The sequence below is a fragment of the Paramormyrops kingsleyae genome, chromosome 24, assembly GCF_048594095.1.
Source record: "Paramormyrops kingsleyae isolate MSU_618 chromosome 24, PKINGS_0.4, whole genome shotgun sequence".
Lineage (NCBI taxonomy): Eukaryota > Metazoa > Chordata > Actinopteri > Osteoglossiformes > Mormyridae > Paramormyrops > Paramormyrops kingsleyae.
Genome location: NC_132820.1, coordinates 22458095 through 22482660, shown reverse-complemented (window position 1 = coordinate 22482660; position 24566 = coordinate 22458095). Strand labels below are relative to the sequence as shown.

Below are 24566 nucleotides of genomic sequence, written 5' to 3'. Positions count from 1 at the left end.
TTATTCCTGCCCTCTCAGTCCCCCCAGCTCCAACAGCCTTCAGAAATGAATATTTGTCTATTAGGCTAATATCTGCCTTGATGATACAGTAGATAATGGTAGTAAAGTACAGCCTAATTTCTAACTCACCACTTGGTCCTGTGCGCTGTCCTTATCCTGCCATCTCCCTGCTGCCTGCTCACTGTCCTCATCCTGCCATCTCCCTGCTGCCTGCTCACTGTCCTCATCCTGCCATCTCCCTGCTGCCTGCTCACTGTCCTCATCCTGCCATCTCCCTGCTGCCTGCTCACTGTCCTCATCCTGCCATCTCCCTGCTGCCTGCACACTGTCCTCATCCTGCCATCTCCCTGCTGCCTGCACACTGTCCTCATCCTGCCATCTCCCTGCTGCCTGCACACTGTCCTGATCCTGCCATCTCCCTGCTGCCTGCACACTGTCCTCATCCTGCCATCTCCCTGCTGCCTGCACACTGTCCTCATCCTGCCATCTCCCTGCTGCCTGCACACTGTCCTGATCCTGCCATCTCCCTGCTGCCTGCACACTGTCCTCATCCTGCCATCTCCCTGCTGCCTGCTCACTGTCCTGATCCTGCCATCTCCCTGCTGCCTGCACACTGTCCTCATCCTGCCATCTCCCTGCTGCCTGCACACTGTCCTCATCCTGCCATCTCCCTGCTGCCTGCACACTGTCATCATCCTGCCATCTCCCTGCTGCCTGCACACTGTCCTCATCCTGCCATCTCCCTGCTGCCTGCACACTGTCCTGATCCTGCCATCTCCCTGCTGCCTGCACACTGTCCTCATCCTGCCATCTCCCTGCTGCCTGCACACTGTCCTGATCCTGCCATCTCCCTGCTGCCTGCACACTGTCCTCATCCTGCCATCTCCCTGCTGCCTGCACACTGTCCTCATCCTGCCATCTCCCTGCTGCCTGCACACTGTCCTGATCCTGCCATCTCCCTGCTGCCTGCACACTGTCCTCATCCTGCCATCTCCCTGCTGCCTGCACACTGTCCTTATCCTGCCATCTCCCTGCTGCCTGCACACTGTCCTCATCCTGCCATCTCCCTGCTGCCTGCTCACTGTCCTTATCCTGCCATCTCCCTGCTGCCTGCACACTGTCCTTATCCTGCCATCTCCCTGCTGCCTGCTCACTGTCCTGATCCTGCCATCTCCCTGCTGCCTGCTCACTGTCCTGATCCTGCCATCTCCCTGCTGCCTGCTCACTGTCCTGATCCTGCCATCTCCCTGCTGCCTGCACACTGTCCTGATCCTGCCATCTCCCTGCTGCCTGCACACTGTCCTGATCCTGCCATCTCCCTGCTGCCTGCACACTGTCCTCATCCTGCCATCTCCCTGCTGCCTGCACACTGTGCTTATCCTGCCATCTCCCTGCTGCCTGCTCACTGTCCTGATCCTGCCATCTCCCTGCTGCCTGCACACTGTCCTCATCCTGCCATCTCCCTGCTGCCTGCACACTGTGCTTATCCTGCCATCTCCCTGCTGCCTGCACACTGTCCTTATCCTGCCATCTCCCTGCTGCCTGCACACTGTCCTCATCCTGCCATCTCCCTGCTGCCTGCTCACTGTCCTTATCCTGCCATCTCCCTGCTGCCTGCTCACTGTCCTGATCCTGCCATCTCCCTGCTGCCTGCTCACTGTCCTGATCCTGCCATCTCCCTGCTGCCTGCACACTGTCCTCATCCTGCCATCTCCCTGCTGCCTGCACACTGTGCTTATCCTGCCATCTCCCTGCTGCCTGCACACTGTCCTCATCCTGCCATCTCCATGCTGCCTGCTCATTGTCCTGATCCTGCCATCTCCCTGCTGCCTGCACACTGTCCTCATCCTGCCATCTCCCTGCTGCCTGCACACTGTGCTTATCCTGCCATCTCCCTGCTGCCTGCACACTGTGCTTATCCTGCCATCTCCCTGCTGCCTGCACACTGTCCTCATCCTGCCATCTCCCTGCTGCCTGCTCACTGTCCTCATCCTGCCATCTCCCTGCTGCCTGCTCACTGTCCTCATCCTGCCATCTCCCTGCTGCCTGCACACTGTCCTCATCCTGCCATCTCCCTGCTGCCTGCACACTGTGCTTATCCTGCCATCTCCCTGCTGCCTGCACACTGTCCTCATCCTGCCATCTCCCTGCTGCCTGCTCACTGTCCTCATCCTGCCATCTCCCTGCTGCCTGCTCACTGTCCTCATCCTGCCATCTCCCTGCTGCCTGCTCACTGTCCTGGTCCTGCCATCTCCCTGCTGCCTGCTCATTGTCCTGATCCTGCCATCTCCCTGCTGCCTGCTCACTGTCCTGATCCTGCCATCTCCCTGCTGCCTGCTCACTGTCCTCATCCTGCCATCTCCCTGCTGCCTGCTCATTGTCCTGATCCTGCCATCTCCCTGCTGCCTGCTCACTGTCCTGATCCTGCCATCTCCCTGCTGCCTGCACACTGTCCTGATCCTGCCATCTCCCTGCTGCCTGCTCACTGTCCTCATCCTGCCATCTCCCTGCTGCCTGCTCACTGTCCTGATCCTGCCATCTCCCTGCTGCCTGCTCACTGTCCTCATCCTGCCATCTCCCTGCTGCCTGCTCACTGTCCTCATCCTGCCATCTCCCTGCTGCCTGCTCACTGTCCTGATCCTGCCATCTCCCTGCTGCCTGCACACTGTCCTCATCCTGCCATCTCCCTGCTGCCTGCACACTGTCCTGATCCTGCCATCTCCCTGCTGCCTGCTCACTGTCCTCATCCTGACATCTCCCTGCTGCCTGCTCACTGTCCTGATCCTGCCATCTCCCTGCTGCCTGCTCACTGTCCTCATCCTGCCATCTCCCTGCTGCCTGCTCACTGTCCTCATCCTGCCATCTCCCTGCTGCCTGCACACTGTCCTCATCCTGCCATCTCCCTGCTGCCTGCACACTGTCCTCATCCTGCCATCTCCCTGCTGCCTGCTCACTGTCCTGATCCTGCCATCTCCCTGCTGCCTGCACACTGTCCTCATCCTGCCATCTCCCTGCTGCCTGCTCACTGTCCTCATCCTGCCATCTCCCTGCTGCCTGCACACTGTCCTGATCCTGCCATCTCCCTGCTGCCTGCTCACTGTCCTCATCCTGCCATCTCCCTGCTGCCTGCTCACTGTCCTCATCCTGCCATCTCCCTGCTGCCTGCTCACTGTCCTCATCCTGCCATCTCCCTGCTGCCTGCACACTGTCCTCATCCTGCCATCTCCCTGCTGCCTGCTCACTGTCCTCATCCTGCCATCTCCCTGCTGCCTGCACACTGTCCTCATCCTGCCATCTCCCTGCTGCCTGCACACTGTCCTGATCCTGCCATCTCCCTGCTGCCTGCTCACTGTCCTCATCCTGCCATCTCCCTGCTGCCTGCACACTGTCCTCATCCTGCCATCTCCCTGCTGCCTGCACACTGTCCTGATCCTGCCATCTCCCTGCTGCCTGCACACTGTCCTCATCCTGCCATCTCCCTGCTGCCTGCACACTGTCCTGATCCTGCCATCTCCCTGCTGCCTGCACACTGTCCTCATCCTGCCATCTCCCTGCTGCCTGCACACTGTCCTCATCCTGCCATCTCCCTGCTGCCTGCACACTGTCCTGATCCTGCCATCTCCCTGCTGCCTGCACACTGTCCTCATCCTGCCATCTCCCTGCTGCCTGCACACTGTCCTGATCCTGCCATCTCCCTGCTGCCTGCTCACTGTCCTCATCCTGCCATCTCCCTGCTGCCTGCTCACTGTCCTCATCCTGCCATCTCCCTGCTGCCTGCACACTGTCCTCATCCTGCCATCTCCCTGCTGCCTGCTCACTGTCCTCATCCTGCCATCTCCCTGCTACCTGCTCACTGTCCTCATCCTGCCATCTCCCTGCTGCCTGCTCACTGTCCTCATCCTGCCATCTCCCTGCTACCTGCTCACTGTCCTGATCCTGCCATCTCCCTGCTGCCTGCTCACTGTCCTCATCCTGCCATCTCCCTGCTCCTGTGCCTCTCCTGCCTTCTGCTGACCACCACTTTCCTTCATACACATTAAGTAACCTATACTTTTAGTGTAATGTTCTGTAGCTCTTAACACTAATATTTCCTACTTACTCTTCTTTTACCACCAAAAGAGTGTCTGATGTCTCCATCTTTCCTTTTCCTCATAGTGTGTCTGTGAATAAAATCTAATCTATATTTAACAAAACAGTATCTGGGCTATCAGATGAAGCTTCTAAAATGTCTATAAATATGAAATTGTGGAATGCAGAATCAATACCACTAAAATTCAAATAATAGGGCTTATTATTTGTTAGCTAGTTTTTTTTACGTTGCCCCTATAGGTTTCACTTATAGTAATGTTTTTTCAGAGCATGACGTTAGACATTCTTATGCGTTAATATTAGCCTAATAACAAACCACACAGGCTAAGTGGCAAATTAATTTCAGAATGGCACAATTTATTCGTGATAAAATGAGAACGAAAACATATGGAGTTCATCTCCTTGGAAAATGACCATGATCGATTTTACCTCACCAAATAAGCCTGGTTTAAATAGAGAACTTAGCTCATCTTGCTAGTTAATGTAACTAAAGTTGACTGTACCGGTGTTCTGTCGAGTTGAGCTACTTTGTCGAGGTAAGCTATGATTAGGGCTATCAATTAGCACTACAGTAGATTACCTGGACAAAGTAGGTCAACTCGACAGAACATCTGCCTCAGAAGGACAATGGTAAGTAATTCAACTTATAAAGACTTCAGCTTGCATTAGTAGATGAAACACTTAAACGAATAAATGAAGGTTGTAAAATAACACATTTTCAACAGGTTAGACTTCTGCTGGCTACTCACATTTACCAATGCACGACAAACAGTACTATGACAGACGAACACAATGAACAGGTCACTCAATGAGAATGAATGACGCAACCGACTGGCTGCTTCTAGCGCCGAGGTGGTTAAAATGGTACGGTCCACATTAGGGGTGTCTGAAATTGTTTTACATAAACTTTTCCTACAAGGTGAGGTTATCTTTTTTTTTTTTTTTTTGCAGCAAAAGAAAAATGTTAAAAACCCCCCAAAACTGCTATTTTTGTCTCTTTGGGGGGGTCTGGGTCTTGATCGGGGGGTACAGTACCCTCCAGTACCCCCCATAATTCGAACCATGAGTCTGATGTAGATTGAAAATTGTATGGTACTATGACTGAATAACAGCAGAATGGTTGCTGTAATCATCTTGCAGTTTACTATAAAGAGAAGTGTTTCTATGTAACAGGTCAGCAAAAGAAACTGCTGTCCAGAGGCTTAACGGTGAGGATACGACTTCATTCTTAGCCTCAGCAATTGGTCCAGCAAAGCCAAGTGCATGACAGGGAACAAGAAGCCCCAGTTCTGGAAACCACCGTCACCCCATCAGCGTGGAAGGAACCTGTCGCTCAGGGAATGAGGGAATTCACAGGGTGGAAGGACCCATTCTCTGTGCCTCAGTACGAGACCCACCACTGGTCCAAACAGAGATAGTGGTTTTTACGCTCTCGTGAGAGGGAGCAATATGGATTTCTAAAAACACCCAAAACTGCATTTAAACGTTTGACATTATGTGAAGTGATAAAAAGATGCAACAAATACCAGTTATCATGTTCAGAAGGTCAAGTGCACTCACCCTTCCCTTTGTTGGCATTAAGTGGATAACTTTTGCCAAGCAATACATTTTATTGACTGGGGGAGGGGGGTGGCACTAGAATTAATTCCATACCGGAGAATGCTCGGTATGCCATATGCCCCATATATATATATATCCTGTAGCTGCAGTGAGTATATTAGCATTATTGTTAACAAGTGTACTGCCACAGTAACAAGTACATATATATGTGACAGTAAAATTTTCTGGCCATCTACATTGATAAAACTTAGATGATTGTACTGTTTTATTATTAAATACAATTATTAGATAGAACCGGCTTATGTATTTGCTCTTTAAGAGGTTTTTACTGTTGTCTGGTGAGCTGTAGTGCAACCTGTCTGACTGAAACCTGTTTCTCCTCTCAGCACTAGGCGATTGGAAAAAGCCGTGAGCTGGACAGATAATGAGTACTGGGCAGCCTGGAATAAGTGGGATGAGGTGATTGATTGGGGAGATGACGAATCTCCACCCACATCACCTCCCTCTAACCAGGCTGGCACCTGTACTGGAGACGTGGATGCTGGGGCAGTGGAACATTATCATCAGCCCGTATATAAACGTATGTATTTCAGAACTTTTTTTAACATGAGTTTGAGACAGTCTGATGTTAATTGAAGTTTAAAAAATTGGTCGGTACTATGTTAATTATTCTCACTGATTGAATAACAGCAGAATAGTTGCTGTAATCATCTTACAGTTTACAATAAAGAGAAATGTTTCTGTGCAACAGGCCAGCTAAAGAAATTGGTCTCCAGAGGCCTAACATTGAGGATGCAACTTCATCTGTGTGTCCGGCCTCAGCCAGTGGTCCAGAAAATGCATGACAGGGAAGAAGCCCCAGTTCTGTCCACCGCACTCCCCCCATCATCTTGGAGGGAAGCTGTTGCTCAGGGAAAGAGGGAATCCGCAAGGCGGAAGGACCCATTCTCTGTACCTCAATATGAGACCCACCACTGGCCTAGGCAGAGACACTGGTTACGACAGCCACCAAAGACCTCCATAGATGAGAACATCATCCAAGACCTCTGCAATGGCCTGCAGACTTTTTCACTGTCATGAGGGGGAGCTGTATTTAAACTGCTAATACTGTCTCAGCCAAATACTGTCCTCTATGTCCATCAAAAATGCAATGAAAAAGAAAATATATCAAGCATCTCAGTAGATACTGACTGTATTGAATTACACTGGGATAGTGAATCCCCTGGGAGAAAGCTAGATGTAGGCAGGGTTTCATCTATTCTGTTATATAATCATGAGTGACATATTGCAGTAATGGAAAAAAAATAAACCTATCAGAATCTTACATACCTGGATCATGTCCCCCCTTAGTCTCCTTTGCTCGAGGCTGAACAGATTCAGCTCAGCTAACCTCTCCTCATAAGACATTTCACTAAGACCGGGAATCATTCTTGTAGCCCTACGTTGAACCCTTTCAAAGGCAGCAATGTCCTTTTTAAGGTAAGGTGAAAAAACCTGCACACAATATTCTAGGTGGGGTCTTACCAAGGAATTGTACAATCTTAAGCTTCACCTACCTTGACCTAAACTCCACACACCTAGAGATGTAACCCAACATCCTACTGGCCTTTTTAATTGCTTCCCAACATTTGCGAGAGTGGGACATGGCAGCAACAACATACACACCAAGAGTAGTCCACCATTTTGGCTTGGATTATAGCTTCCATTACTTTTCCAAGTGCCTATAGTTTGTTGGATTACTTCTATCCCCTTTTTTGAATATGGGTGTTATATTAGTAACACACCAACAGATACAGATTTCTGAAATAGCAAAGTTAAATAATATCCCTCATCTCTTTTAAAACTATAGGTAAGATGCTGTCATGATCTCCAGTCTAGAGTTGCAGTGTAACAGTATTCACAGGAAAGGGGATAAAGGGACAAACAGGGTAAGGGCAACAAGATTGGACAACAACAGTGGACAAAGGGATATTTTTTTGTATTTTATTCATACACAATACTGACACTAGAAGCTAAAACTGGGCCTTCACTGGATCTTCCAGCAGGACCACGATCCTAAGCACATGTCCAAATCAACACAAAAATAGTTAGCTGACTATAGAAGCAAGCTTCTGCCATGGTCATCTCAGTCACCTGACCTGAACCCCACTGTAAACTTATGAACTGAGCTGAAGAGTAGAGTGCTGATCTGGAGAGGTTCTCTAAAAAGGAATGGACTCAGATGCCCGGCTTGGTATTCTCCAACCTTATAAAAGACTCAGTGCTGTTATCCTGGCAAAGGGAGGTTGTACAAAGTATTAAAAGCAGGGGTGGCTCAAGTATTTTTGTTAAAAATAATTATTTCTTGATGGATTTTTTTTTCTTCGAAAAAATTTATTTCAATGAAAGGTTGGATTTTTCTAATTTTTTCGGTGTTAGATGAAGCTATTTTAGTAAAAGGTAGATTTTTTTCTAACCCTTTTTAAAAATATTTACAAGGGCTGCCAATAATTGTGGAGGGTGCTGTAGCTTCTCTAGGTTTATTATTATCTGTGAGCTCCCTTGCCTGCAAATTTTCTTTTACATATTCTGCAACACCACCTCCCTTCTTGCTTATCTGGTCCCTACAGAACAACATGTAACCATCCATATTATATTCTTCTCCATCATTGTCACTCAACCACATTTCTGTTAGTCCTATAATATCATGAGTCTGATGAAATGAAGGCCTCAAATCATGAATTTTGTTTCTACTGCTCCTAGCATTTAAATACAGACAGCAAAGGGTAGGCCTTTTACACTGCCCACTTATTAGTACTTAGGGCTTTTTGTCTCCCCCCTCTTATATTCTTAACTAACCTCCCTGGAAGACTGCAACCACTTCCTATACAACGACCCAACGACTTCCTACAGTGGCAGCCAGGAGCACCAGTGCGTGGGATGTGCACCCCGGGAGTCGGGCAGCGTGCCTTCCTGGGGCAACCCGATGGATCCACCAGGTAGAGTGAGCAGAAGCCTCCCCGCTGAGGGCACCGGTACCCGGAACGGTTGTGCCAACACATGTAGCTGCAGACGCCGGCCATGCTTGCCAAGGCCTTGGCAGAGGCTGAGCGGACTGAGACAATCCTGTCCCTGTCTGCAACATCACGCCGGTCGCCAGCCACTTCATGCCAAACCTGCACCTGCGCATGTGGGGGCTCCGTCTGCAGAGAGGGACAGAGCATGCACGTTATACGCGCAAAGCCATGGCAGCTGCGGAGAGATCAGACACTTTGCCCACTACTGCCCTGCTCCGGTGCCTTGCCTCCAGCTGGGAAATGCCAGGTGGATGGCGCTGTAAGGGGGGCAAAAGTCTTGTATCTTTTCTAGTTACTTATGGTTGAGGTTAGGCTGGAGCGGTAAAGGTTGTTATTGTTGGGATTCGGGTTTTTCCACGTAGAACCGAATAGAGAGTCCACACAAAGAAATGAATACAAATGTGTGTGTGTGTGTGTGTGTGTGGATTTGCATTGATCACATTTGAGGACCAAACTGTCCCCAAAGTGTAGTAAAACCTGAAATTTCCCTACTTTTGGGGACATCTTTTGAGGTCCCCATTTGGATAACGTCAGTTTTATAAAAATCTGTGAATGCAATCAAAAAAGTAAAAATGCCAAAAGTCTTGTATCTGGGTTGGTTACTTATGGTTAAGGTTAGGGGTGGGTAGGGATTAAGGGTGTCGTGACTGGGATTAGGGTTTTTCCCATAGAAATGAATGGACAGTCCCCATTTAGATAAGAAGACCAACTTGTGTGTGTGTGTGCGCGCGCATTATGTATATATTAAATTTTGGGGACCAAATGTCCCCACAATGCAACAAAACCTGAAATTTTGACGATGTGGAGACCAGCTTTTTCAGTCCCCCAAAGGGAAACTCAATTTTAAAAAAATCTGTGACTGCAATCAAAAATCTAAAAAAAGTGTTTTGACCACAGAAATGAATGGATGGTCTCCAGGAAGATGAATACAAACGTGTCTATAATTGCATGAAAGAGAACGCAAATCATACAGGACATCTATCCTGGCAAGGCCATACTTCTCTCAGGAAAGCCAAAGCCCAACTTTTCTGTACCATTGTAATACAGATAATGTTTAACTGCTGTAATTAAGCAATACTATTGAAATAATTAAAATATAGAGATTAAATCAGGTGTGTTTTGTGATTTTAAATGAGTATGTGATATACTTGATATAACATGAATGTACAGTAAAACTGGTCTAAGTCGCCATCTTGTAACTCGTCAATGTGCACAAGTCGACGCTCAAGCAAAAGTCCCGATTTTTCCTAATGATGTTTCCTTTAAAATTCCTTGTGTAAATCGCCGCTTGTAAGTCGTCAAATTCCCTTAGTCGTTACCTAAATCCCGAACAACACAAATGAATGGATTTTCCTACCTGTAAGTCGACACCCCAATCGCTGCATTCCCGCCGCCTGCTTGTCACCACGGCGATGTAGAAACGGGGAATCCCCACCTATCGCACTAGTCGCTCCCTGGGCTTAAGTCTCGCGTGTATAGTGCGGTGTAGTAGAGGTATGGTGTTATATTTACTAGTTGGCAAAACGGCGAGATAGACATAAGTCGCCGAAGTGTCGACTTAGGTGTATCTCGTCAATTCTCTAAGTCGTCACTTTTAAGCTGGTCCCGCGAGTGTCGACTTAGACCGGTTTTACTGTATTTCTGTCAGGGTCAGCCCCTCCTGTTGTCCCACTCTGTCCCTTCCCCGTTTGACCAGCAGGTGTCGCTGGTCATCCTGTTCTTTATGTTAGTCTTTGTTCTCCCCTGTTGCCTGTCTTGTCATATGGCTCAATGTGTTGAGCATCCAGTTGTGTGTACCCTTCTGTCCTGTGTTTGAGTCCCACCTCCTCTGTCTTTGTATTTTGCTCCCTAGTGTTTCATTTGAGTTTTTCTAGTTCCTGTATCTGGTGACGTTGTATTTGGTTTTGTTCCTTGTGCCCCTGCTTGTGTCTTTACCTGTTCTGTAATTCCCCAGTGTTAGTTTCTGTTTCCTTGGTTAGTTCTTAGTTTCCCTGTTATCAGTTCCTTTTGAGTTTATTAGTTTCACCTGTGCCCTGTTTCCCTGGTCTTTGTTAATTAGCCTCACCTGTCCTGTGTTAGTCTCGTTACCCCTTAGTATTTTAGTTCCTGCTTCTGTTCAGTTCCCCAGTGGTTCATTGATTGTGATTGTGTGTTGTTGATTGTCGTTGTTTGATGGTTTTGAGATTTTCAGTGTTCAACGTGTATTAGGTTTTTGTTATTTAGTCTTTATTTATCCCCTTTAGTTTTTGACCCCTCGTGGTCCTTTTGCTTTTTGCTGTGTTTGTAGTGTTTTCTGTTTTATTTAATAAACCCCTTTTTGTTCTTGGAGCCGCCAGTGGATCATCCACCCTTTCTGTGCACCATGCCTCGTTCTCGCGTCCCGGATCCCTGACAAAGTAATAGTTTTTGGGTTTCCTGTCGTGAGAGATGAAAGCTACAGGCATGTAAATATTGTTTCCTGTAATAACTTTTTTTTTAATTATTTTCCTCATTGTTAAAAATCCCATGCATTAGAAGGTACCAGTCAGTGGAATCACACAGTGAGATATGTTGGCCAGCCGTCCTATTCATTCAGCACCAGCCGATCAAGTAGAGATTTCAGCACCACGGACAGTGATCTGTGTTAAACTGACCTCAGGTTCCTACACTGGCTACACGGAATTTTCTGTAAATAATTAAATGCCTCTATCCCCCTACATGTGGAAATGTTTCCCCCTCCCCCAGACCATTTCATGTTGTATCCTCATTATGTGTGTATTAGTTTGCAATATGGCTGTATGAGATGTCAGTCATTGACTTGTCGCTGATGCTCCCTGTTTCCTAAGTCTAGTTTTCTCAGATGAAGCAGTTCACACCTTAAGTTAGAAGAAGTTTCCTGTTAATTGCATCTGTTTGAACAGGGGTTCCCCACATATAGAGGAGAAAAGCCCCAACTTACAAATCAGCATCCATTTTTGTACGCTTTCTGTGAATGACGTCCCCGCACAGGATCACCAGATGCAAGACGACCACACTTTGTGCTACTTGTATGTTATGTTAGCAAACCACATACATCTACATTTCTTGCATTCTGTCACACTTGTGCAGAGCATTTGCAGTGTTTGTGATTAGTTATTGTTCAGTGTTCATTCATCTTTGGGATTTTGGTGTTATTTGTTTGATATACTGATGTTTATGTTTTTGCAATTTTATCAGTATACAGTATATTTGATTTTGCTGTTCTAAAATGTAGTTTGAAATATTTTGTCATCTTTTCTTACTTTAACATTTATCTTGTTAAAATACAGAAATGGACTGTTTTCTTGAGCCATAGTGTTTTATTCTACATCACAGATAATGCGTACATTCATAAAAGTAAGTGGTGATATTTTGCTCAGTATTGGTTCAAGTTCAGATACTTCAGGTTTTTATTAGACAAAACACATAAAAAATTTTGTGCAAAGCCATTGATTTATTTTTAAAACAACTGCACTGTGATATTTTTAACAAAAACAGCATATTGTCCTTTTTTCAGCTCTAAGCATCATATGGGCCTCTTACTGGCTTTCCAACGGCTTTTGGGGTCACATGATGGTCGATAATGATATTTCAGGCCTTTATTGAAATCACTTTAAAAATTGACCTGGAATATATCGATTTATACTATAATTTGTGCAAATCAACACAAATGGGGTGATTTTGACCACAAACAATAATTCATAGTTGGAGGGTAACATTCCTCTAGATTGCAAATGTACTGATACTAAAACCTGTGACCTCAAAAAGTACAAAGAACTGGAGCAAAAGAAAAATGGTGAAAGCTGTCAGAAAGAGACAGGAAACTATATGGATGTTTTAGAAGAGGTAGATGTGGTCCAGTTGGCTGTATTAGTGTCTATGTGTCCTCTGTATGACTGGCATCCTGTCCAGGATGTACTCCATCCCCGTGCCCTGTCCTGTTTGGGATAGGCTCCAGGCCCCACAGCGCTCACCAGGATGAGAGGTTAGAAGATAGATGGGTGGATCCCGGAGAGATGCTCATAACCCTAATTTGTTGTTCTGTATCCAACCAGCTACTCTAGTATTTTTCATTATTTTTAAATGAGTTTTAGGAATGCCTTTCGCAGTCTAACTGACAAAGCAGGTTTTTGTGATCTAATGAACTGCCATGCCTTGTGATGGACTGCCGCCCCTCCTGGGAGATTCTCTGCCCTGTGATAGGTTGGCACCCCCCTCCTGGCATTTTCCCTGCCCTGTGATGGGTTGGCACCGCCCTCTGCTTATTCCCTGCACTCTGCTTATTCCCCATCTGGGTTATTCCCTGCCATGCGATGGGTTTGCCACCCCCTCCTGGCTTTTTCCCTGCCCTGTGATAGGTTGGCACCGCCCCCTGCTTATTCCCTGCCCTCCTAAAGGGCTGGTGTCCCCATCTGGGTTATTCCCTGCCATGCGATGGGTTTGCCACCCCCTCCTGGGTTCCTCCTTGCATTGCGCCCATTATTTTCAGGTATATATTCCAGAGACCTGTAACCCTACATGGGACAAGTGGCTGTGGAACGTGAATTAAGTGATTAATTAATCAAATTACAAACAAATTAATAAATAATCATCTCTCCTGTTTGCACCACTGTCCTATTTTCAGTATTCACTATTACATTTGAGTTGGCCTCCCGTCCAGGGTGAGCACCAACCTTGTGCCATATGCTGCTGAGGAGAGGCTACCAGCCCGTTTGCTAGATGGATGGATGATGGATGGATGGATTTATTTCACTGAACAATTCAATAAGCTCTGTAATAAATATAATTAAACTGGCAGTTAACATTCTCTGGCTGTCTAAATGCTCTTCTTTTTTGTCTCGCATTCTTCACATGTAGCCTGTGTAATAGTACAGGTGTAGCTGGTCCTGGTCCCTATAAGGGAAAACTCTATTTTATAAAAATCCGTGACTGCAATGAAAAAACTAAAAATGCAAAAACTCTTGTATTTTGGTTGCCTACTTACTGTATGCTTATGGTTAGAGCTGAGTAGGGGTTAAGTTAGCATTAGCATTTTTCCCATAGAAATGAATGAGCGGTCCCCATAAGGATATGTGTGTGTGTGTGTGTGTATACTGTAGGTGTTTCATTGATCACTATGACTATGCTCTAAATGATTTAAGCGGATTTAGCTTAAGTTGTAACTTTTCATGTGGAATGAACTGCAATGTCTCTGAATTAATTTAATTAATACTCATTAAGGTCAGTTCATTTACAATTCCTTATTTCAGGAGCCAGTTAATAAATCTAATTCATTTACAAGTATTTCTCCTATAATACGTGATACATGTTTACAATAATTCCCAGGGAAAGCATTTCCGGTAAGGCACTGCTCATTGACACAGATTATAAAGCTTGTTAGACTATGCAACATTATTTAGCGAAGGTGAGAGCTCCCCTAGTGGCCGCAGAAGTGCATTTCCCTAGAGCAGATATAATGGGCGGCAGCCTCATTGCTTTTTAATCACAACTTGGTGTAGGATCACACATGCACGTATCACAGGGCCTAAATTCCAGGTGGCCTGAGACAAGGCCGAGCCTGGTACGAGAGGCACCAAAGGGGGGTTACACACACGAACACATACACACAGATAACAAGGGAGGCCAGTACTCCAACTTTTATTGCCCTTGACTTGGCACACAACCCCCCTCCACATACACTCTGCCTTACATCTCACTCACCCAACAGACGAACACCCTAAAGGAAATTTCATTTAAGTTTGGCTTTTGTATACCCTGTATATTGATTTACTCACGACTACTAGTCTCAATCTACAGATACGTTATGTTTGTATGTGTCCTTAGACAATCTTAGTGTTTTGTGTGCCACCCTTATAACCATGTTCACGGAGTATCACCTAATTTACCCCTTTGTACTTGAACACATATTAATTTAAATAAATAGATAGGTATAGCTACCATTGTATATATGTTCTCATGGTATACCAGAAGAATCTGGAAAATTAGTGTAACCAATGTGTCCTAACTTTGTTAAAAACCCCCCCTTCTCTTCCAACATTCCTTTGTGGTCCTTATCTGATCTTGGTGGACAGTCACCAAGTTTCTTTGTTTCTACCATGCTATGTTAAAAGAACTGAATTAAGGTGTATCTTATCCATTCTGGAGAAGATGAATTGGCATAAGCCACACCAAACAAAATATGTTGTTTCCAGATGTGCAACTTATATTGATATTACCACAAACTAACGGCCACGCCTATCTATGGATAAGATGTGCTGTTTGTAATATGAATATTTGATGTAATATCCGCACAGAGTGTAACATCTGTTGAGGTGCAACCCAAAACACCTGTATCCTGATGTGAATCAGTCACATAGATAAAATAATTAATTGTTTAATCAATTAATACAGAGGGTATGAGGTATGTACCTGTGAAGCTGGTATAGCATGTTTGGTGTCAAACTGATTGTTAATCACCCCTGATTGCAAATCTGGTCAGTGATTACCATAAAAGTGGATGTATCAAAAGTTATAACAGCTTAATGAAAATCATCAGTAAAGGGAGAATCAGTCGGGCCATAAATCTCAAAAGGACTGATACAGACCCCCTTCCGAAAGCCCGCCAAATGGATGGCCAGCCATTGGGCCAGGAGTCGAATTCCTGGTCATCCCTATTCATGAACTTTACAGCATAAAATCCTGGCACCTCAGAACAAAGGCGAGCAGAACAACCGTCAGCCAGCGCAGAGAATAACCGCCAGCCCGAAGGAGAACATCAGTCCGGGAGGAGAGAAGCCCACAAGAAGCCCTCCGGTGAAGGCCCAGCTGAACAGAGAACAGCACCCAAGACAAAGCTTCACCAGGAGAGAGAATCTAAAGGGACTCCACTCCACTGCTCCAAACGCCGCGCCTTCCTGAGTGCCATCAGCTCAGCAGCTCTGCCATCAACTGCCAAGACCCCCCCCCCCCACTCTTCAACCAAGTAAATCAACTTCCTTTCATTCTAACAACTTAAGCTGTTCTGTTTAACCTGCTATAAGACTTTAGGGTCGTGTTTCCACAAACTATGCTTGCTTTGCAGAACAGTATTTCCCATTTAAGGTTACTCATTTAAATCCGGTCATTGCATTTTCATAATTACATCGTTTGTTTTATTCTGTTATTTCGTGTTTGTTGTTTGTGTTAGGTGTAATGTCTGTCTTATGTTAGTTGTAGTGTTAGTTAGGAATAAATGCATGTCTTTTACACAACTTCAGCTTCCGTCATTGAGTACTCACACTAAGTTCCTGCCTCTGTGCGATCTTGCTACACGCTCTGAACCTCAAACTCGCCTGAAACATCGCGAGACTCTCTCTCATTGGCCGTGAGGGAAGCTTCGCTACCAATCGTGTACATTACCTGGTGATGCAGCTCGCTGGGCGAGCCTTCTAACCCAGGTTACTAAGCGATACTGGTAATTAGTGAATCCCATTTAAGTCTCACATTAACAGACTCACAGGGATGCCGCAATTGAGTTTGGAGGAGCCGACCATTCGGCATAACAATTGATTAATAATCAGCATTAAATAATAATTAATTAAACTTTAATTAATTCAAACATATTGGTGGAGAATATTAAAATTTATTTGAGCTAATAATTCCTACATTAATAGTGAAGAACGCGGGCACAAGGTTCAAACTTTTTGTGAGCACACAATTTAAACTTTTTATGACCGAACATGCAGTTGAATAAGCGCTACTGTGAACAGGTTGCAAAGTTGAGGATTAATTGCACTCACGGCAGTCCGAAGGCATTTAAGCGGGATTATACGGGCTTATTATTTTTTATTTCTATTATTAGTAGTTATTTTCTTTTGTTTTAATTTTCGGTTATTTTATTTTAGGTTTCATTCGTTTTAAACTGCAGTAAACTTAAACCCTATATCTGACGAGATTCTCAGGTATAGCGCGTTGTTTCCAGGATAGATTCGGACGAGTTTCTCCGTTTCTATATATCCTGGCAGAGATCTCTCTCTCTCTCTATTAGCGAACAGAAATTCTTGTTACGAGTTCTAACCTGAATTTTGTTGCGCTTGTACTCCCTGAGATAAGACCGATAGCTTAGCTACCTATCAGGATCTTTCTCGTATGTGTGTGCCTGCTTTAGACAAAGCAAGTTTAACACCGCTTTGCGCTGTGAGCCAAGTGTGTGTGTTATATTTAGAATTTGGGAGTCTCCAGTGCTTGAGACCCGCCGTGGTTAACGAGCTCACCGATAAAGAGCTGGAGGAGTACAAGCAGGAGGTTGAGAGGAAGCAACAATCCGGCGTGGAGGACGGTACGTTAACCGAACCCAGAACCCTGTCGTGTTCGCACTGATGAAAGACAGTGTTTTACTGTCCATGTCTGCCTGCTAGCAAAAGTCTGTCATTTTTATTGACCCATCATGCACTATCCAGTGTGAGCAAGATGGTTAGGCCAACAAATGTCCCATAGTATAACTACACACTGACATACTGCATTAGGGCCTCAGTAAAACACTACTCACACGGATCTGGAGTCCCATTGTGCCTTAAAGGGGAATTCCAGCTACATTCTGTAGTTTCGTATTCCTGGTGTTTGCTATTGGACACCTTTAAACCAACCATTATCATATGTTCCTCAGTTCACTCCAAGTAACCATTTCCTGAGACACTGAGGATTAGTGATGGTAAAGGTAGAACAGGGGCATTAATTCACAGTGAATATCACATATCAAATATCTGAATAGAAGCATCTCCTGCTGATGTCGAGGAATAGCGTTTTTTTTTTTCGGGAAACAGCTGGGTGTGTAATCCAATTTCTTCCAGGTTTGTAGGGCTAGTGTGACTTTCTTTGAAGGAATTCCCTTTTAAGTACATGCAGCATGAGGAGCCCAAGGGTGTTTAATTCAAATCTGTTCTGAATTTGATTAGAGTAAAACTAACCCCCACCTGCCTCTAATACATCCGTCCATTTACTGAAACTGCTTGTCCTGTTCAGTGTTGGGGGGGGGGGGGTCTGCAGCCTATCCCAGAGGCTGTGGATGCAAGGCAGGGGACAACCCAAGATAAGGCACACTCTCACTCACACACACTGCATGTTTGCGGACTGTGGGGGGGGGGGACTGGTGTACCTGGAGGAAACCCCACGACGACACAGGCAGATCATGCAAACTCCACACATATGGAGCCGTGATGGTCCTGGAGGTGTGAGGCGACAGTACTAAGCACTGCCCCGCCGTGCCACCCCCCACCCTTAATCATCACTTACAAAGTCTAAACATTATTCCTTTCACTTTCCACTTGCACCCCCTCACTTTCCTACCCAGCTCCATGCACATGGGGATTTTATATGTATCTCTCTCCTTGACTCTGTGTCAGGTGGGGAGGAGCTGGTGAATGAGAAGGGGACCCCCCCTGCCTCCTCCCCAGAAAAGTGCCCCTCCCCCACTAACCCTCCTTTGTCAGGTGAGACCCAGCATGCAAAAAGGCTGTTGCATCACCTGTTGGGTCAGCATCACTGTTCTGCTGTGTTTGGCCGTTTTCCCCTCACTCTCAGGCTTAGGAGATCAGGCAACAGAGGATCCCTACAGAGGAACTGCATGCATGCAAAGAAAGGAAATGTAGCTGGACTGTAAGATGTCTGCAAGAAAGAGCAAAAATCATTCTATCAAGTCTGTGCATTTGAGGCTCCTTGTATCTCATAGTGGCTCATAGTGAAAGCATGCAGATAATTGGCTTATTGCTTATATAGTCATACTGTTATTGGTGTATACCCAGTCTTTTGGAAATTAGCATTTTTAATATTATGCAAATATGAGGCACACAGCAAACCAAATGGATACAGATCCATTTTAACAATCATACATTAAGCCAGTGGTGCCCAAACTTTCTCTGCAGGGCCCCCCTTTTCTAGATAGGAACATTATTGAGCCCCCCTCCGCATTCAAACTTTATTTGAAATACAACTCCCTTTTCTAATTGAGCGAAACAAATGCAATTACAAAATACAAATGGTGCAATTTCACCACTGTGGGAGAAAAAAGAGCAATCAATTAAAAATAAAAGTCCAGCATAAGTTTGAAATTATGCAAATGCAGATTTAACATTCCTGTTAATATTCATCGGCGTACACAAATTAAAGTTTGTCTTACATTTACCACATTTTGTTTTTAATGATAACCGCAGGTTTCAGCCTATACCAAAGCACAAAACAACACTAAATCATACCCATTAATTTGATAGTCTCCCTGCACTTCATGTAGAAAATTTTAAACCTCATTTTTCATGATATGGTTAGATTTTATTGTCCGGTGCTGCAAAACGTCGTCACGCGTCACCATGTCACATGGTGCAAAAACCTTGCAAGAGCAAGACGACTTAAGACAGATGGTACAGCACCTCTCAGCCGGCTGAACAAACTGGAACTGCCTCCGTGACGACACAACTTTGCCCTTATTGGCTGAAGAACGTGACGTTTGTGTCCCAGGAAGTTCCGATGCATTATCTGCTATTTCTCCCGAAAATCACGTAAAGCAGTGAGAACTGGTTTTCAGTTAATTTACCTGGTAAAATAAAGTTTAAATAAATTACATAAATGCTCTAATAGTACACGTAAGTTAATGGTTTATATATTGTTATTTACTGTAATGTTGCGTTGCTTTATTTGTTTAATCGTCCAGTCTGTGAAGAGATTATTTTGCCCCTGAGGCTATCCCATTGGTACCCCCCCCCCCCAATACCTCTGCGCCCCCCTAGGGGAGCGCTCCCCCAGTTTGGGAACCACTGCATTAAGCCATCAGGAGATGTGAAAGCCGTATTTCACAGTCAAATGGCAGTTTAAGAGGGAAAATGCTCATTAGGCATTAAGACTACTCTTAAAATGGTCAGCATGTGAATTTTTGTCTTTTTACATCTTATATTGATCTTTTTCTGGATCACTGTTCTGTGTCTCACTAACTGCCAGGTCCATGCTGTCAGTGTTGGCATAACCAGCTGTTCACCTGTCTCCACAGCTGTATACCTCTCTTCTGTCTGTCTGTTTCTGTTTGTCCTGATGTACTGACAGGTAGAAAAGCCCCCTGGTTCTCATTAGTCTTGTGTCACTAGTGAGAAACCATTGACTGTTCAGAACCTTATAATGAGAACTGCAGACTAAGACACTGAGTGGATGGTAAGGGGCTTGTATGCAAGGAGATTTTGTTCATTTCTTTTGCATCACACGCTACCAGATGAGGTGAACCTGAATAAAACCACGGAGTCATCTAAGACCCCGCTGGAGAATGGCAAGGAGGAGGACCAGAGGCAGGAGGAACTGGAGAAGAGCATGAAGGCTCTGTCCACCAACGAGACATCGCCTGCCCCACCCACAGCACCCCCAGCCGCGCCTCCCTCCAAGCCCACTGGCCCCACCCCAGAGGGCTCCCCCTCCAAATCCCCTTCCAAGAAGAAAAAGAAATTCAAGGCACCATCCTTCCTTAAGAAGAGCAAGAAGCAGAAGGATAAGTCAGAAGCCTGAGAAGTTACTGGGATGTACTTACTGAGTACTCAGAGTACTCAGTTATGCATATGCTGACAGCTGTCTATGTATTTACTCAAAGACACAGTTGGTCTTACACTTCCGCTCTCTACGCTCATCTGTCACTCACATTTTGATCTGTTCTGCTGTTCGTTTTTGTGACAAAGCTGCAATTTCACTACAATCTCTAAAATCACAATACCTGAAGATTTACAACAATGCAAATTATGCATCAGTACATACAAGCAATTAACAGCACATACGTATAGTGCGTATGTAAAATAACCTATGTAAAAAAAAAAAAATTTAATACGTTGTTTTCATGTACTACTTTTGCTATGTGAATATCGGCTATTGAACGGATGTAAATATTGAACGTGTTTGCAGGTGTGAACCTGTTTTCTGTTAACAATTTGATAATTTTGCTCAGTTTTCCACTTTGAAGCACTCGTGTGATAAAAACATCAGGGAACAGCAAATAAATGAGTAAATGACTTACACTGTCACACGTTAAAAACATGGTATAAAATGTACCTGAAAAGCTTTTTTGTTAGCTTGTGGATGCAGTTATAACAGAGATGCGTAGGGCACTATACATTCCTATTGTCATGTTTTCCTTTTAAATATATCCATACTCTTAAAATTCTTTGCCGCTATAATTCTTAGGCCTAATGTTATGCTTAATTATGTTATCTATTTATATTCACTGTTTTTAATTGAATTTTATTTAATTTTAGATGCGAGTGTAAAAATGTTACCAATGTATCTCATTAAAAACCGCTTCACTTTCAGCAATTTTAAAAACTTCTTTGTCTTTTGAATTAAGGAACTAGCATTCTTGTTCAGGATACTGGGCATAGTATGATATCACAGTGGGTCAGTATAGCCCAGGGGTCTCCAACTCCGGTCCTGGAGAGCTACTATCCAGTAGGTTTTCTATCCCACTTGGCTTCTGATGAGCCACACCTGTTCCTGGTATTTACCTGAGACAAATAAAATGAACACTACTCCACTAACTAGTAAAAACTACATGTTGTACTACATTTTTACTGAAATAGCCCAGTTAGCTAGTAGCTAAAATTCTTAAGTTCAACCCTTGGTTATACTAAATCTTACAAAATACTATGGCTTTGTAGAAAAACAAATGACGACTCAAGTTTAATTTTGAAGCATAACCCCACTTATTCATAAATTACATATATCATACATTAGATAACAGGATTCTGCCAGTGACGGATGGACTCTTCGACTTGGGTAAGCTTTGCACAGACACCCTACCTTAAGCAACTTGGACGCTGAAAAAGATAAGGGGGGGAGGGTGCTGGCTAGCCTTAGGCAGTATTATGGTGATATATGGCATCATATTTTTGTTCAAACCCCCGCTTGGCCAATTTTATTGGGAAATATTGATAAAATGGGTGGGAGTGGTGTTCGGAAAAAAAAATAAAATTCCTACCCAGCAGAACATTTTACCTGGAGGGTTTGTGTATGCGCAACCAGTGAACTACATAATGGATCTAAATCTGAAACACCTGCCCATAATTTTGTGCTACCCTATATTCTGATACTAAATCTGAAACAGCTGTTCTGATATTTCATCCGACCCATCAAATATTGACGGCTATTCACATGCATGCACATCAATTAATATCCATATGGAGAATTATAGCGATCCTCTCAGGAAAGTCTCCAAACTTGATTCTGTTGGCTTTATGCAGAATGTCGTAGGGCCTACTCATCTGTTTGACCACACTCTAGATTTGGTTTTTATTATGGTATTTCTATGGAATTTTGAAAATTCTTCCACTAAACTCTGCTATTTTGGACTATGCATTGGTGGCATTTGAGATACAGACAAATACTACAACATCGTATTGCTAAGTACTACTGTAGTCGTCACATCTTATACCCAGCATTTAGCAAGCACGTCCACTCTGTCCTGTATACATTAATGTTAGGGCCCGGGGGGGGGGGGGGCAGCCAGTCGACTTTGGACCCCCAGAGGTTTTTTCCTCCTTACTTGGGAGTTTTTGGTTCCTCTCTTGTCTTCTCTCTTCTGCACACTGTGCACCTCAGCATGCGTTGTCCCCGCTCTGTGATTTTACGTGTCCTACCACAGTTGACCATGGAACAGTTAGTAGCGAGGAAATTTCACCAATGGAGTTATTGCACAGGTAGCATCCTATCACGGTACCACGCTTGAATTCACTGAGCTCCTATGAGTCACCCATTCTTTTGCAAATGTTTGTAGAAGCAGTCTGCATGCCTAGGTATTTGATTTTATACACCTGTACCTATGGAAGTGATTGGAACACCTGAATTCAATTATTTGGAGGGGTGTCCCATTACATTTGGCAATATAGTGTACATCCTTTTAAGAAACACTGCCTGTAGCATTATAATACTGTTGCCAGGGTTCGAATTACAAAGTGGCTTTCGGGGGAGCCGTATTTACCGATCCTCCCTGACTGACTTTAACGCTTTTGGTGCATGTTCGGGCATTTAAAACAATAGGTTTACAGTAAACCTATTGTTTACTTAGTAAACCGTTTACTTCAAAACGCAAGCGTCAGTCAGTGTTGTCAGTGTTAGGGCAAACAGCTCTGTCCACGGTTCTGAATCAACCGCGCTTAGGCCTACATCATGCAAATCATGATGAAAACAGAATAACTCACATAACAATCATAAAAAAATACATCAATATTAAATAGGATTAGGGCCAATCCTCACAAACGCACAGATCAAGTAAGTAATTCCATGATTCTTACCTTAAATCAGAAGTGACCACAGAGGCCTGGGGTCTTCTGTCTTTGCTTTCCGTCCTGTAACCCAGGATGTTGAGGGTCGGTGACTGTCCCGATGCTTGTAAATCTTTTCCCGCAGGTTATTCTGTGACTCGCTGCTGACCTCTCCATTCATCCATTCCTCTGACAGATGTACTCCCGTTGCTCTTTCGGCGAGCAGCAGGCTTTTTGCCTCCATGCATACTGTACATCCTAACTTCTGATTTTTGGAGTAGAGCCATGTATTCCTGATTCTCCACTCACTCCATTGCTTTGTTGTCCAGTTGAAAGGTGTTGCATGATCGCCTGGTCCGCTGCAGGTCGCAGCGGTGGTTTCTGGCGCCAAAGTCTCGCTGTCCTCGGTGCTGGTGCTGTCACTAGCAGCAACTTTTAGCGGCGGCAGCGGCGGTAACACCGGCAAGCTAGTTGTAGCTGTTGCACTGTCATCACTCCTCTTCGTTTGTTTTGTAAATCCAAATTGACTGAGGTTTGGCTGCTTTCTTTTTGACATTCTTATTAGTATCCACAGAGTGTTCCAAAAAACGAATAAAGTATGTTTTGAACTTGAAGTTAAGCTAACATTCAAATACCAACTCAGTGAGAAGTTCAAGTGGTGACGTAAACGTAGTACCGTAATTTTTGGACCATAAGACGCACCTGACCATAAGACGCACCTAGTTTTAGAGGAGGGAAATGAAGAAAAAAAAATTCTGAACCAAATAGTGTCCTAAAATATTTTATGTCAACCATCCTTACCTGGCCACATCCCTCCCCCCTTTTATGGCGCTGATGGGGATGTATCTAGATCGCGTTTCACCGCTGCGTTGTTCAGCAAATTACCATGCGAATGCGATTTGAATACGCGCTAATGCGGCTATTTAGAATGTGAATAGCGATCTTCGGGTGACAGCGGTACTACACGCCCCCGATGCAGGTAAAACAAAGTAAGGTGACATGGTTTGATTTTTTTTATGTATTTTTTTATTTAACGTAATTTTGAAAAGACAGAAGCCAGCGTTTTTTCATTATTCTACATTAAGATTTCAGTGAGATATAAACTGAAATAGACGCGAAAAGTACGCTGTACAATGCACTCGAACCCAGAAGGTTAAAGCACGTGAGCAGAGCAATATTCGGACCATAAGACGCAGGGGACTTTTTCCACCCACTTCTGGGGGGAAAAAGTGCGTCTTATGGTCCGAAAAATACGGTAATTTCAGTGCAGCGCCGCCACGCATGGATGGTCACAGCAGGAGACAGCGGAAAATAGTGTTCGGAAATAGTAATGTAATGAGCAAATAAACACACAACATTGACACATTTTTAATATCATCATTTATTTCAGGAACCTTAATGTACAGAAAATCAAAATCTATATGCGACACAAAAAATGTAAAAGTGTTTTAGAGCTCCCCCTAAAAGTAGGCTTTCAGGGGAGCCCAGGTCCTTTTCAGGGGAGCCGAGCTCCCCTTAGCTCCCCCGTAATTCGAACCCTGACTGTTGCAGCTGGAGGACTAGGGCTATTCAGTGATTATTATAGGGCAGTCCTCCCACCCTTTTCAGCCAATCTCTGGGGATTTAAGCA

At 44.8% G+C, this 24566-nt stretch overlaps 1 long non-coding RNA gene across 2 annotated transcripts; it reads right to left on the bottom strand.

Moving 5' to 3' along the window:
* Positions 1–8750: 8750 nt before the first annotated feature.
* LOC140582374 (uncharacterized) lies at positions 8751–24127 on the bottom strand. Of its 2 annotated transcripts, none has more exons than XR_011985315.1 (3): positions 22967–24127; positions 22219–22308; positions 8751–8831 (listed from the first exon to the last, which is right to left on the bottom strand). It is a non-coding gene; the product is annotated as an uncharacterized lncRNA (long non-coding RNA). The 2 variants fall into 2 exon arrangements; XR_011985316.1 differs by lacking the exon at positions 8751–8831 and adding an exon at positions 20281–21181.
* Positions 24128–24566: the final 439 nt, after the last annotated feature.